Below are 15,830 nucleotides of genomic sequence, written 5' to 3' on the forward strand. Positions count from 1 at the left end.
TATGTACCTTGTTTTGTTTGTTTGTAATTGAAGAATTAAAAATATAATAATAATAATAATAATAATAATAATTGCTTTACTCTCTAAACAACAGTTTGTTGATTTGGGAAAAATATTGTTGTTGTTAAAAGATACTGTATTTCCCTAGTTTACTCAGTTACATTAGATAGAAAGTTTTTCAGAAAAGTCCACAGAGCCAGTTCTGAATTTAATGAAAGCAGCTGAGGCTCTGTGCAGAAGTTCAGAAATTACTATTTGTTGTTCTAATTTGTGAATTTCAAGAAAAAAGACTTGTTTGTTAAAGTTTTTCTCTTTTCTCCAGAAGATGGAGTAGTGAGTTATCTTATTGTGGCCCAAATACAAGAACCCTGCTCACATCCCCAAGAATGTAGACTTCTGTGATTATAAATACTTCTTTGCAAAATAATATTGACTCTATCTGTTGTTTAATCCTACATACACAGTACTAGGCCTATAGGTACAGTAGACCTATACGTACAATTTCATTACAAATGTGTGAACTACACTGATCAGGCATAACATTATGACCAGCTGCATAATATTGTGCTGGTCCTCCTTTTTCTGCCAGAAAAGCCCATCATGCACTGTGTATTCTGACACCTTTCTATCAGAATCAGTATTAACTTCTTCAGCAACTTGAGTAACCAAGCTGTTGGATCGGATCACATGGGCCAGCCTTCGCTCCCCACGCGCATCAATAAGTCTTGGCCGCCCATGACACTGTCGCCGGTTTACCACTCTTCCTTGCTTGGACCACTTTTGATAGATACTGACCACTGCAGACCGGGAACACCCCACAAGAGCTGCAGTTTTGGAGATGCTCTAATCCAGTCGTCCAGCCATCACAATTTGGCCTTACGCTTGCCCATTTTTCCTGCTTCTAACACATTAACTTGTTCAAAATGTTCACTTGGGGCCTAATATATCCAACCCACTAACAGGTGCCATGATGAGGAGATCATCAGTGTCATTCTCTTCACCTGTCACTGGTCATAATGTTATGCCTGATTGGTGTAAATTAGTATTATATTTTTATTATTATTATATCATATTACAGCTGCATTGAATAAAATGGGATCTGGACAGATTCTCTTATCATAGGATAAGGTAAATACTCCACCCTTTCTTTATGAACACAGTTTCATGTTTAAATTACCACCTTATGAAATGTAATTCTATTTAATAAACATGCTTTATCACAACAATCAAGTACCCTAATACACCACTTATAAAATATATATATATATATATATATATATATATATATATATTTTACTCATTTTAATTATTACTACATTTTTCATTTTTATAAAGTAGAATTTTTTTCCTGCTGTCAGATTTTTTTTTGTTTGTTTACAATGTAAAGAGTTTCAGCACAGTTTCCCAAACAAGGCTTAATGTAAAGCCAGGATGTTTCACTGTCATCAACACTGGAGACACTGTCATGTGATGCTGGGGGGTGGAGCTTCCTGAACATTTATCATGGTAATATATTAGAGTACAGAAAGAGCTTTTTCATTCAGCTAAAACCAGTCATCATGTTCACTGTTATATTCATGTGTCTGTGGCTTTCACTAGGTGAGTTAACACCTTTTGTTAGTTTAGATATTATGTATTGTTTATTAATTGTCTGGTGTTATAGAAAGCATGATTTCTGTGTGTAATTCTGGCTTGATTGTGTTAAACTTTATGTTCTCTTCTCTATGACAGGTGACTCCATGGCAGATTCAATAAAGCCACTTTCCACTCAGAATGTTGTAGATGAAGGTGATGATGTTACTCTGTCCTGTGAATATGAAACAAGTACTACAGGATTCTACCTGCACTGGTACAGACAATATCCAAAATCTAAACCTGAGTTCCTTCTTTATATTTACAAAACTGGAGATCTAAGTGAAAACCTTCCCCCAAGAATGAATGCTACACTTAAAGATAAGAAAGTGGATCTGATCATCTCCTCTGCTGCTGTATCAGACTCTGCACTATATTACTGTGCTCTGGCGCCCACAGTGACAGGAAATCCAGCTGCACTGTACAAAAACCTTCACACAGTTTTGTTATACTCAAAGCAGTTCTGCTGGTGACAATCCTTTACTCCTAAGTGAAATTTATAATTAAATTAGAAGTGCATTAAAGACAAGGCATGGCTCCACATTTATCACCTTGAACTGTATATATCATCTAACACCAATCACACAGACCAGCAACGAGGTAATGAGAAAAACCTCCAGAACTAAGGACTGAGTTTTAGGCTTCACAGGTAATAAGAATTAGACCTCACATGCTTTGTCACTTCTGCTGTGATGGAGTGTATCTGAAATTTAACACTGCAATGTGTGTGATTTAAAGTTTTGTTGCTTCATTGCTTTATGTGTGTACTTTAATCTGTTTGTGTTAAAGCATTACACAGGAAACCTGCTCTCCACATAGCATTATCTCTACAGATGGTATAACCACTACAGAACAATTCCTGGTATTTTTACACAAGTGACTAGAACTGCCTTATTTATTAGTGCATCATTAGTTTTCTGATCTTTGCACAGTGTTTGCACAACTTAGCTCTAAGATATCTCTCCGATTTACTCACCACTTACAATCCTGCTCGGTCACTTAGATCCCAAGATGGTCATCTTTTGTGAATACCATGGTCTCGCCTGTAACGCAGGGGAGACAGAGCCTCCGCAGTAGCTGGTCCTAAGCTGTGGAACAGCCTGCCATCACCCATTAGAACTGCTTCCACGTTAGCTGAATTCAAATCGATGTTAAAAACGCATCTCTTTTCTTCTGCTTTTAATTGTTTGTAATGTGTATGTGTTTTCCTGCTTTCATCCTTTTTATTTTTATTTTTTTCCCTTTCTTTTTGTTCAGCACTTTGGCAAACTAAGGTTGAATTTAAATGTGCTTTAGAAATAAAATTGAATTGAAAATTGAATTGAATTGGTGTATATTTCTTATGAGTTCAAATGCAATAAATACTTTAAAATATTAAAGTTTAAAATAATAAAGTTGTGCATTGAGCCACTAGCTTTGTTTGTTTATTGATTTAATGTTTTCAACTATCTAACTGACCATGTTTGTGCTTTCTTGGGAAATGTCCGTCATGTTCGGACACATGCTTTTATGGTCATGTGACCTGTATATATTTGCATACATAATAGTGGTAGGGCGGGGTATTCAAATAAATGAGCGTGTTTCTTTTTTAGGTGTACATGTTCATGTTATTGTTTTCTATTGAAATTAAATTACACATCAAAAGGACTGAATGCCCTGATACTTACATCTGACTATAAAAAATTGATGAATTAGTATATAGTTTTTTTCTATGGGAGAACGTATATTACATTAAGGGCCCTGCTCAGTTGACCATGTGGCTTAAACCCCATTCTGTCATTCAACAAACCAGCAACCCTTAACCACTTGAACCACCACTGCTGAAGGATTCCTTTCAACATACAACAACAGACTTCTGTACAGGATCACAATGAAAGAAAGCAATGTCAGAAGTGGGATTCGAACCCATCTAATCAGATTGACAGGTCCTCTGTTGAAGTGCAGGATTCTGTGTAGGTTTTGTAGAACCACAGAAACTAAACTACACTATTCCAATACTCAACTGTTTTATTTGTTAATACTGATAAATCAAGTGTTGTAGTCATTCTAGATGACATTCAGATATTAGATGTTAGGAGAAATTGGACTGTTAATCTTTAGTTAGTCAATCACCTGGTCAGTAAACATTAATCACCAGCATGAAATGGAATTTCCACCTGTTTTATTGTGTCCATGTTCAGTATTTAATTTCATTGTCAGATTACACTCCATAGTCATAGTTAATGGTTCATATGTAAATAGACACACTTTGTAGATTTGGATTTTAATCATCATCATTCATCTGTTATAATAATTATTACAATGATATTTAATCAGTTAATAAATTATATTGATTAATTACCCTATTTATATTAATCTAGTCATTTTTTTATTTTTTATTATATGATTTGCAAAAAATACTTCACTGATATATTTTTTATGTTCTTCTTACACCAGGCAGTTTTGCAGATAAAATTGGACCAACGGATGAAGATGCCAACATTGTCAGGAAAGAAACAGAGACTGTTACTCTGAAATGTTCATATGAGACAAGCAGTGATTACATTTTGCTTTACTGGTACAAACAATATCCTAACAGCGCACCACAGTTTTTACTGTATAAAGGAGCATGGTCAGGACCTGATCAGAGAACTCTTGATGATCGTCAATTAGAGTTAAAAACAAGCAGAGACTCTACTGAACTTACTATCAGAGGTCTAAAGCTCTCAGATTCTGCACTCTATCATTGTGCTCTTAGAGTAGAAGCACAGTGATACAGAGTCACTGAAAGGCTTTACAAAAACATCAAATAGCACATACACATACAAAAGGTTTCTAAAAACTACAGCAACTTTTTATCAGTTAAGCGCAGACATAAATAAAAAAATATGGCAACATGCAGCTGAAAGAAATAGTAAATGAAAACAAAGTGGGTTCAAACATGACAACTACACATTAATTACAATAAATTCACAAATCTACATGTTTCAGGCTTAAAAAATATTTTCCTGATGCTATCAGAGCCATTGGGTCACATGTTGCTGCTGTCTATTTTTAATAAAAGTTATTGACATTTTCTCTTGCATTTTCATTCATTATTTTTTTTTGTTCATGTGTAATTATGCATGTACATCCTGGAAATGCGTGTTGCTTTGCAGGATGTGTGCTAAAGCAATGGCCTTTTACAAACAATCAGAGCAGATGTGGGTTTAATCATCCAGATTTATTCATATTAATTATCCAAATGTAGGGAAATGTGATCTGACTGAGTTTGTGGCATGTTTTTTGGTTTAAGATGAGGATTTTGAGTATTTCTGAAACTGTTCTGAACAGAATTTTTTTGGATTTTGATACAACAGTCTATAAATAACCCCTCTTTACAATCACGGTGAAGAGAGAAGCATCTATAACAATAAAAGATGTCCAATCTTGATGTGGATGAGCTACAGGACTTCAGGATCCTCTGCTGTCATTGAAGAGCAGGACTCTGAGGTTACACTGGAAACAGACTTACAGCAGAAGATTGGACAGTGACAGTATTCACAACTTCAGCTGAATACAAAACTGACAGATTCTAGCCTGAGCAACGAGGTGCAGACTGCATTTATCAAAGGATCCTGAAAAACAGAAATCTCTAAACTATATAATTTATCTGTTTTTAAACAGCAAACAGATTATTTTTGGGTTAGATTTGTATCATTTTCATAGGAAATCCTTGGACAGTTTAATGTTTTTTGTATTTCTTTAAATATTTTATTATTTTCCTATTTATTTCGTATTTTTCTATACTACTTGCTATACTCTTCATTGTATTATATTTCAGTGCACTGTTGTTGAGAAGAGCACCCACAGTTTCTTTGTACTCCTTATGTGCAATGACAATAAAATTTATGCTATTCTATTCTATTCTATTCTATTCTATTCTATTCTATTCTATTCTATTCTATTCAATATCAGCAAGCATGGCTTTGGTTGGAGCACAATTTCATTTCATTGTCTGTACCGCTTATCTGATCTATACTCGGGTCACGGGGAGCCTGTGTCTATCTCAGGCATCATTGGGCATCAAGGCTGGATACACGCTGGACGGAGTGTTGGAGCACGATGTTATAGTTAATTAGAGGTTATAGGTTTTTATCAGAAATAAACAGAAATAAAGCCGATAGATAGTCGTGCAGTGTGAAAACAATGGCGACCCAAAAACTTTGAAAATCTTGCAGTGTGAACTCAGCATTAAGGCTTCGCACTCAACCACACACCCCTAAAGGTGTGGGTGAAGGAACAACCTTCTGCTGTCATCGACCCAAAAGTTCAACTGGCAGCGGTGGGATTCGAACCCACGCCCCCGAAGAGACTGGAGCCTTAATCCAGCGCCTTGGACCGCTCGGCCACGCTACCAAGCAATTGGATGGTTGGGGGCTGTGGTCAAGGGAGGCCTGCCAGGTCGGGAAAGAGAGGCACTCTGGCAGGCGGTAGCAATGGTTGTACCACGCACGCTTCCATTACCAGACGTGATTCAAGATCCAAACTCAGGAAAGGTTTGGCAAAGTGGATTGACAGCCTTAGGCTCTTGTTGACAAGGTTTGCTGATATGAACTTGAATCCCAGTCTGTTGCAATCAAGGTGCACGATCAGTGCCGCTGTCTTCGGAACTGTGCACTGCATTGATCTGCATGGATCTCCAGTGGCGACCCGTCAGGCTTGCAGCATCTGTGTCCAACCAACATGGAAATATAGCCCACGGTTGCGAAACCCTAGACCCAGGGCTAGCTTTTCTCACTCCCCTCTAGCGCAGTCTCACAGACCAGGTACGAAGCATTCCGCATGCAGGAGTTGTGGTAAAGAGGAGGTTAAAGGGCACACAAGCAACAAGGAAGGGATTCAAACCCACACGTGTAGAGAACAATGGATTAACAGACCATCACCTTAACCTCTCAGCCACCTCGTCAGATGCAGGTGTGGCACCCACGGCCAAATGTCCACAGAGACCGCGACAATTCTGTAGAGGAGCGCCGTAACCCAACACGTTTAAACAAGCCTGTTCCCAAAGCAACTGGAGCCCATCCCACGTGGATTAGCAGTCTGTTTCCTTAACCTCTTGGCATCCTAGGTCACCCACATGACCTTACACCTCAGTGCACCTGGCACTTGCACTCCATTGCCCAAACCTCTTGGGCACCACTTCTTATGTCGATTTTTTATTCTTGGTTGAATTGTTGTTTTGTTGGTAGCTTGTAACCATGGTAAGGGCACAACTGATGCGGCTCACACACACGGAAACTGTGTTTTGCGTACCGTTCTGTGGTTGTTTGGACTTGCTGTTTGTAAAAGCAAGGTGTGAAACAGAGCAGCATCTCAAAGCCAGGCGCTGACACCAGTTGCCAAAACCGGGGAGCTATTTCAGCACCCGGGTCTGGGGGCTCCGGTATGGTGTGAGCGTGCTCGTGTTTTTTTGCAGCCAGGCAGCCTGCTAACGTCAACTCTTAAGCACATTTGCAGAAGGCACAGGAGCCACAACCACTGTAAAGCCTTTGTGGTGCCAGAGCCCACAACCACTGCCTTGAAAAGGCTCAGATGGCAGCGGTGGGATTTGAACCCACGCCTCCGAAGAGACTGGAGTCTAAATCCAGCACCTTAGACCACTCGGCCACGCTACCCAAGGGCTCAGTTCTTATAGACCTCTGTGGAGAGCACACTGACATACTGATTGGGTGTATGGTACACAGGCTGCACAGATGAGGACAGACAAACTGTGCAGAGGGTGAAAAACAGCTCAAAAAATCATCGGCTGAACTCTGCCCTCCCTGGATGACATGTCCAGGTCCCGCTGCCTCAGCAAAATCAAGGCCTTCACAGGAGACTCCTCACATCCTGCTCATCACTTGTTTGACCTGTTGCCATCTGGGTGGCACTTCAGGTCAACAAAGTCTCACACCACCAGACTTACAAACAGCTTCTTCCCCTGGGCCATTCGGACTGCAAACAATCACTGAACACACACACACACATTCTACCTAATAAAATGTGCAATTCTACTGTGCACTTTAATCTGTCTGTGAATTGAGTACAAGTTATAACTTAATATTGGCTTTGCACAAATTAGATTTCAAGCAAATATATAATTGGGAACATTTTCTTGCAGCTTTATGAATGTTCTGCTTATATTGCAGTAGCCCTTTAAAAAAGGGTACAAGTATGCATATGTATGAAAGGAGAGTCCATAACCTGAGGTACTGAGATATTGAGAAGGGTTCAGTAAATTAATTCTATTTTTACATATGTTTCTTTATTGACATGCACAACCAATTATTACAACATTATTACAACAATACTAATTCTAACAAAGTCCTGAATATGTACAATATGGCTATATTTGTGGACACCTAACCATCACACCAGTATGTGGGCATTCTCCAAACTGCTGCACAATTGTAGGATGTCTTTATATTCTTACAAAAACATGTTCCAGCTCAATGAAGATGTTTATTACAAGTTTGGTGTGGAATAAAATGAGTTACCTGCACACAGCCCTGAACTCAAACCCACATTTGGGATGAATTAGAATTCTGACTGCACCCCAAGCCACACATGCCTGATGTTTTAGGGCTGTATGGACACATGGACATACAGTATCTCACAAAAGTGAGTACACCCCTCACATTTTTGTAAATATTTTATTATATCTTTTCATGTGACAACATTGAAGAAACGACACTCTGCTCCAATGTAAAGTAGTGAGTGTACAGCCTGTATAACAGTGTAAATTTGCTGTCCCCTCAAAATAACTCAACACACATCCATTAATGTCTAAACCGTTGGCAACAAAAGTGACTACACCCCTAAGTGGAAATGTCCAAATTGGGCCCAAAGTGTCAATATTTTGTGTGGCCACCATTATTTTCCAGCATTGCCTTAACCCTCTTGGGCATGGAGTTCACCAGAGCTACAGGTTGCCATATATTTACAAAAATGTGAGGGGTGTACTCACTTTTGTGAGATACTGTATACTGCCACTTACTGAACAATCATCTAATTTTTAATATTATTAGTGTATATTTTGCAACAAGTTTTAAGTAATATCTAAATAAAGCTAGTCTAAGTAGATTGATTGATAATGTTAAATTGCCCCTAGGTGTGAATGGGTGAGCAAATGGCTGTGTGTGTGTGTGTGTGTGTGTAAAAGAGAGAGAGAGAGAGAGAGAGAAAAACAATTATTTTTTTTCAATTATATTTCTGCACATATTTGGTAAGTTAAAAAACAATTTTTTTGGTGTTAAGGTTTTTCTCTTCAGTGAACACAAGATGGCGCAGTCACTTATCTTAATGTTGGTCAAGAACCAGAGCACCACACAACCTGCTCACATTCTCTGAGACATAGAGTATACTTGTTCTTCTATCATACATACTGCTGATATAATATCCTAACCCCTGCCCTGGTTACTCTTAGTGCCTAAGCTAATTTCAGAGATACCATTCTGATTAAACAACACAACTGTCCACTTAACACTAAACTGTCATAAGAATAAATACTCATCTAATGTCATTTCTTTGGCACCTGCTGTGTCAGAAACATTAAAAACTAGAAACTTATATGTGAATGTGCCTTTATTCTTCTTTTTCTTCTTCTGATGCTATTGTGAGTACAGGAAAGTTTTATTTTTCAGATTTAACTGTTAGAGCTGAGAAATAAGGGATTAATTCAAACTTAATTACCAAGGGAAAATACTAATTTCTTCCTCATTCTTAAATAAATCATATTCTCTTCCACTTAGTGTTTCTAACATTTATCTGCCTGCTGGTGTTTATACAAACTTTCTCTAATTTAGAGATATCACTAACATATGTAAAATAACATAAATACATTAATTTCCTGCTTTCAGTATGTGTTTACTTAAATGTGCTCTGGACAGGTTTCCCATATGAGGCTGAATGTAAAGCCAGGATGTTTCAGTAAGAATCAACAATCTGACAACAACATTGGTGACACTGTCATGTGATGCTGTGGGGTGGAGCAATTTTGAAGCTTTATGGTGTTAACATATTAGATTACAGAAAGATCTCCACTATTTTCACTGAGCTAAGACCAGTCATCATGTTCACTGTTATATTCATGTATCTGTGGCTTTCACTAGGTGAGTTAACATTGACTTTTTATTATTGCAGAAATATTAACTATATTATATTAAATATTAGTCTGTGTGGTGATGCAGTGTGAAAATGCAGAGTGTGGGTCTGACTTAAGTATTTCCTGTTGATTATTTAAAGGTTAAAAACATTATGTTCTCTTCTCTATGACAGGTGACTCCATGGCAGATTCAATAGAGTCAGATTTCCCTCATAAAGCTGTAGATGAAGGTGATGATGTTACTCTGTCCTGCAACTACGAAGCAAGCACTAAAGGAAACTACCTGCAGTGGTACAGGCAATATCCAAAATCTAAACCTGAGTTCCTTCTTTATATTGCTCAAAGTGGAACGTATAATTCTGATCCTCCCCCAAGAATGTCTGTTAACGTTGATGCTAAACAAGTGTATCTGAACATCTCCTCTGCTGCTGTATCAGACTCTGCACTATATTACTGTGCTCTGGCGCTCACAGTGACAGGAAATCCAGCTGCACTGTACAAAAACCTTCACACAGTTTTGTTATACTCAAGGCAGTTCTGCTGGTGACAATCCTTTACTCCTAAGTGCAATTTGTAATTAAATTAGAAGTGCATTAAAGACAAGGCATGGCTCCACATTTATCACCTTGAACTGTATATATCATCTAACACCAATCACACAGACCAGCAACGAGGTAATGAGAAAAACCTCCAGAACTAAGGAATGAGTTTGAGGCTTCACAGGAAATAAGAATTAGACCTCACATGCTTTGTCACTTCTGCTGTGATGGAGTGTATCTGAAATTTAACACTGCAATGTGTGTGATTTAAAGTTTTGTTGCTTCATTTTATGTGTGTACTTTAATCTGTTTGTGTTAAAGCATTACACAGGAAACCTGCTCTCCACATAGCATTATCTCTACAGATGGTATAACCACTACAGAACAATTCCTGGTATTTTTACACAAGTGACTAGAACTGCCTTATTTATTAGTGCATCATTAGTTTTCTGATCTTTTGCACAGTGTTCAGTGTGAGAAACATCAATTCAATTCAATCTGAACTCTGAACACTGTTCCAAACACAGAGACCACAGATTATCAGATATGCTCTTGTCATGTAATGGAGTGCAAGCAGAGACTCTGGTAAAAAGTGTGGAGTAAAGACAGAATTGTCTTTTAAATGTTTTGAATGGTTTAAAGTAATATAAGTTCTCAGAATAGACCTACACAAAGCAGAAAGAAAGAATAATAACATCAATAACATCAAATCCCCCAAACTGTTATTGTACAATAAAATAAAACTGAATTCTTAAAAAAGTTTTTCGTGTGCTAATGAGACGCAGAAAGTCACGTGACACTTCCGCATGTCCTAATTAGCATATCACAACAATGACGGATTCTTATAGAAGAAAAAAGTCAGTGAAAAAGAGTCTTTGTTACATGACAGTTGTCTTCAAGCTACTTTGTTTCTGCTCACTCCCAATTTAAACTCACATGACACTGCATAATTGTTCATTTACTGAAAGCTTAATGCAGGCTAATTTATTCCAAATCAGAGTAACTGGTATGCATTGCATGCTCTGGTGTCTGCAAACACGGGTAGCTGCAAACGAGACCATATCACACCAATGTTACGCTCCCTGCACTGGCTGCCAGTCTGATATCGAATTGATTACAAAATTCTGTTATTTGTCTATAAAGCTCTTAACAACTTAGCTCCAAGATATCTCTCCGATTTACTCACCACTTACAATCCTGCTCGGTCACTTAGATCCCAAGATGGTCATCTTTTGTGAATACCATGGTCTCGCCTGTAACGCAGGGGAGACAGAGCCTTCGCAGTAGCTGGTCCTAAGCTGTGGAACAGCCTGCCATCACCCATTAGAACTGCTTCCACGTTAGCTGAATTCAAATCTATGTTAAAAACGCATCTCTTTTCTTCTGCTGTTAATTGTTTGTAAATGTGTATGTGTTTTCCTGCTTTCATCCTTTTTATTTTTATTCCCTTTATTTTTGTACAGCACTTTGGCAAACTAAGGTTGAATTGAAATGTGCTTTAGAAATAAAATTGAATTGAAAATTGAATTAAATTGATGTATACAGATGTCGGCGCTTTGGTATGTAAATGCATGTGTTGGACTTCACAGAATCTCCACCAGGTGGCACATGGTACACCTCTGGCCTGAGCACATTATACAGTATAATCACTCAAAGTTTGCTATGTAGTCTTCATACTCTTGTTAAATACGCTTGTAATTTATCACGTTACATTAAAAAGTGTCCAGTAAATTTGTTAACTGCACATGTAATGTAGTGATTGTGAGAAAACATCCACAATACATTCTGAAAGACATAAACACAGTTTCTAAAGTATATATTTTAATACTTTAATACATATATAATAATATTTACATTTTAAATGAATATGTATAAATTTACCCGTGACTGTGTGAGTGTAAAGCTGCGAAGTATTTTATGTGCTTTGTAAATACTTAATTGCGCTGGTGTTGTCCTGCCATTTGCACATAACTTGTTTTTGTTCAACTTTAAAGATGCCTGTGCAAAGATAAAAATTAAAATGGAAAACCTCTTCAGATTAAAGTCATTATAATGCAAAATTTAACTGGTAGTTATTCCAGAAAAAAAGTCAAACTAAATATAATTGTGACAAAGTAGTAATATTTCGCGAATAAAGTTAACACTATGAGAAAAACGTAAAAATCACGAGATTCGTAGCAATACGGGATTAAATTCGTGAAATTTTGAGAATAATGGCCTATTTGTGTATAGTGAAATTAAGGTATGAATAAAACGACTTATGCATATGCATAAAAGTGCTTAAAAATGAAACTTAATAATAAGGTAGGTATAACTTATCTGCTTTGAACATTACTCCAAACACGTTGATGTATATGGCATTATAAATAAAACATTACAACTTAATCCCTACAGTATATTGCATGAGTTTAATACTGTTGCATGAAGTCAAACACATTAAATGACGTGCTTGGAAACGGAATTTCTCTCAGAAGCAGATTAAAACAAGCAACAAAGAAAGTAAATGTGTGGAATTCATATTTAACATTTTCAGCTGTGAGTTTTCAATGTCATAACTTCATGGTTAAAAAGTTTAAAAAGTTAGTATGAAAGGTTAAAGTATTGTAAGTTATTGTGTCTTTTGAGACACAGCCCTGACCTCTAACTCCAAAAGATATGTTTAAGAGGTGAAGTCAGATGCACTGATTCTCACTCTAGTTACAGGTAATTCATTTTAATCAGTTTACCAAAAGTTTTAATTCTTACAATCATATTTAATGAGTTAATTAGTTGCATTAATTAATAACCATGTTTTTTATTATTCATCCAGTCATTTCTTTATTTCTTAAGTCAATATTAATAAAACGTATAAACCAGTATAAATGAAGATTCTAAAACCACATCAAAGATCCTTCCTTTACCAACCTGTTATCAGAAAACCACAGACACAAACAATGTTTGTGGTAATTCTGTGGCATAAATCAATAAATAAAAAAAGTAGTAAAGTATATATATATAGTTACTTAAATGGTTTGAGGAAATCGATGGCCTTAAATGGTTTGAGTTGACGGAACACAAACTGATAAAGTTAGTCTTGATTAATTTGAGTTCAGTCAACTCAAACCATTTAAGGCAATCGGTTTCCTCAAACCATTTGTGTAGCTAAAATGTTATTTGGACTTAATTACATCTGTTACCTGAACACAAACAGATTTAAAGACTAAGCAAAATCGAACTTTCCTTGGTTCCAGGAACCAAAAAAAAAAAAGTCAGCTTCTTGGGGTAGCTGATATGAAGGGCATAAAGCAGCCCAAAAAGCAGCATCAGAGCACTGACCCAGGATTTTGAAGACATCACCATGTCATCTTCAAGGACAATCAAGACATACAAACAAAAAAACAAAGAGGCAAAACAAAATTAATACCAGTGGTTCCCATTAGAATGAACTAAACCTTATAATTACAACATAACAAGCTTCTGCAAATAGTGCAGATCATGTTCATGACTTTGGAGTATGAGCTTTACATATGACAATGATATAAACATACAGAAAACAATGCACATCAAATTTAGATATTATATTTAGATAATGTGTTTAATGTGTGTGTTGAACCATGTTAATATTTTAGTAAAGTCTAAATCAAAGTAATTTTTGAAGCTTGAAAATACAGATTGCCTTTAATTGGACAGACAAAAGGAGAGAAAAAGATTTAAACGTACCTTTAACAAAAATCTAATGGAATTACACGAGGGTGAGTAAATGAATTATATAATCATCATTTGAGTAAACCTTTCCTTTAAGATTACTGAAATGATCAACTGTACAGCTACTCTAGCTGTATTTTTTTCGATGTCGACAAAAAGATCAAAATGTTTCAGAAAGTAGTCCTGATGAGCCTTACCGTGTGTGTCTTGAAAACATCTGACGAGTCTTCCTTCAAGTAAAGCGGCAGTCCAGCCAGGACAAGAGTTCCAATGACACTGATGTCATCCTGATCCTTAAAGACAAAACAAAAAATGACCATACTTTTAATTCCCAACTAAGCAACATTTTGAATTTATTAACATGATTAATGATGAGACAACATTCTAACACTGCAAACCTAGCTACAACATGTAACAGCACTAGTTATTACCTGGCACTTTCTTACTAATCCACATAACAGGCAAATTCCTTTAGGCAGTTTAATAACAGCACAAGCACATTTTAAGGATTAGTTCATCCACACACAAAAATTGTCATCATTCACTTACTTGCATGTTATTCTACACTACTTTGTGTAATTTATTTATTTTGTTTGTATAGACTACTGTTTTAGAATGCCTTCATGTTTTTGTCTTTTCTGGCAACTGAAAACATAATGTGACAATTTTTTTAACCTGTACAGCCCTTGAGTATGTTCAATGGGAATTCCACTTACTTGTTCATGATAGTCTTTTAATATTTTAGCCATCTGGTTGCCAATGGTACCATCCTTCGATGCCTTAGCTCTGAAAAGTGTCAGGAGTTGTGGAGTGTGCTTGTCCAGGGAAATGTAAAAGGTTTGCTGCAAATTACAGGACTTGGTTACAGATGTATGTTATCTAGCTAGCGAACCTCGCTAATCATTTCATTTACACAATATCATATAGAGTGTAAAGCTTGCTGAACTCGGGTGAAGGTTTTAATAATTATTCCGTATAATATTTAGATAGATTTCGGATGATGGACTGGGACAGGAGGTTTTTGAGACTTTAATCAGTCACCGTGTACGGTGAATTTACACAAGCTAATGCTAATGCTAGATAATGCTAACTAATGCTAATATTTGTCTGTTTATTCTCAGCTTAACTAGTTTACAAACTCACAGGTTCATTAACGTTTCTGCGTTAAAAAGGAAATTTTTGTATTTTTACGTCTCCCTTTTTAAAAAAAAAAAAAATAATCAAAATTCTCTGTTTCTGGGTGTGGGTGAAAAAAACACTGGTTTATCCACACTGTTAGCAAGCCTGGATAATTAACTTGGTAGCATCATTAAGATAAATATCGTAATGAGTAAAGCAAACCTTTTAACCGGTAAACAAACCTTTCCTTTATTTTACTCAAGCTGTTTTTACTGTAAGGAACGTGACAGAATGTTAGATGTGTTATTATGAAACTGCGATGAGAAGAAGCACTTATGATGGGGCGGCGGGAGGAAATGTACAGTACATCATCTTTTTTGGAGAACAGGACATGTTTAGGCTTACATCCTGCTTCGTGTTAAGGTGTAAATTAAGTAGCCATCTAGAACACCATAAGTGAATTTTTTTGTTTTTTACGTTTTAACAGGATGCAGTTGGCGTACAGCTGGCCTCCATGGCTCCGATTCGGTTCCTGAGGACTCCTTCTCATCGGGACTCCATCAAAGCAGAGCTCTCCGGGTCCTATGTAAGCTTATGAATGCCTGTGTAACATGACAGCTGTTTAAATCTGAAAGACTTTGATAATAGAGAACTCCATTAGGACTCCATTATGTAAAGTTAATTTCTTTTTGTAACTTTTCTGCTCTCTGCAGGCCTACCAGTACAACCTCGTGGACGTGTTTTACGAGCTG

At 36.8% G+C, this 15,830-nt stretch overlaps 2 non-coding genes across 2 annotated transcripts; both read right to left on the reverse strand.

Moving 5' to 3' along the window:
- Nucleotides 1-5,927: 5,927 nt before the first annotated feature.
- Nucleotides 5,928-6,009, reverse strand: trnal-aag (transfer RNA leucine (anticodon AAG)). Its single transcript has one exon. It is a non-coding gene; the product is annotated as a tRNA-Leu (tRNA).
- Nucleotides 6,010-7,186: 1,177 nt separating this feature from the next.
- On the reverse strand, nt 7,187-7,268 carry trnal-uag (transfer RNA leucine (anticodon UAG)). Its single transcript has one exon. It is a non-coding gene; the product is annotated as a tRNA-Leu (tRNA).
- Between the last annotated feature and the right edge of the window lie 8,562 nt (nt 7,269-15,830).

This window comes from Hemibagrus wyckioides, unplaced genomic scaffold (genome assembly GCF_019097595.1).
Source record: "Hemibagrus wyckioides isolate EC202008001 unplaced genomic scaffold, SWU_Hwy_1.0 Contig15, whole genome shotgun sequence".
Classification (NCBI taxonomy): domain Eukaryota; kingdom Metazoa; phylum Chordata; class Actinopteri; order Siluriformes; family Bagridae; genus Hemibagrus; species Hemibagrus wyckioides.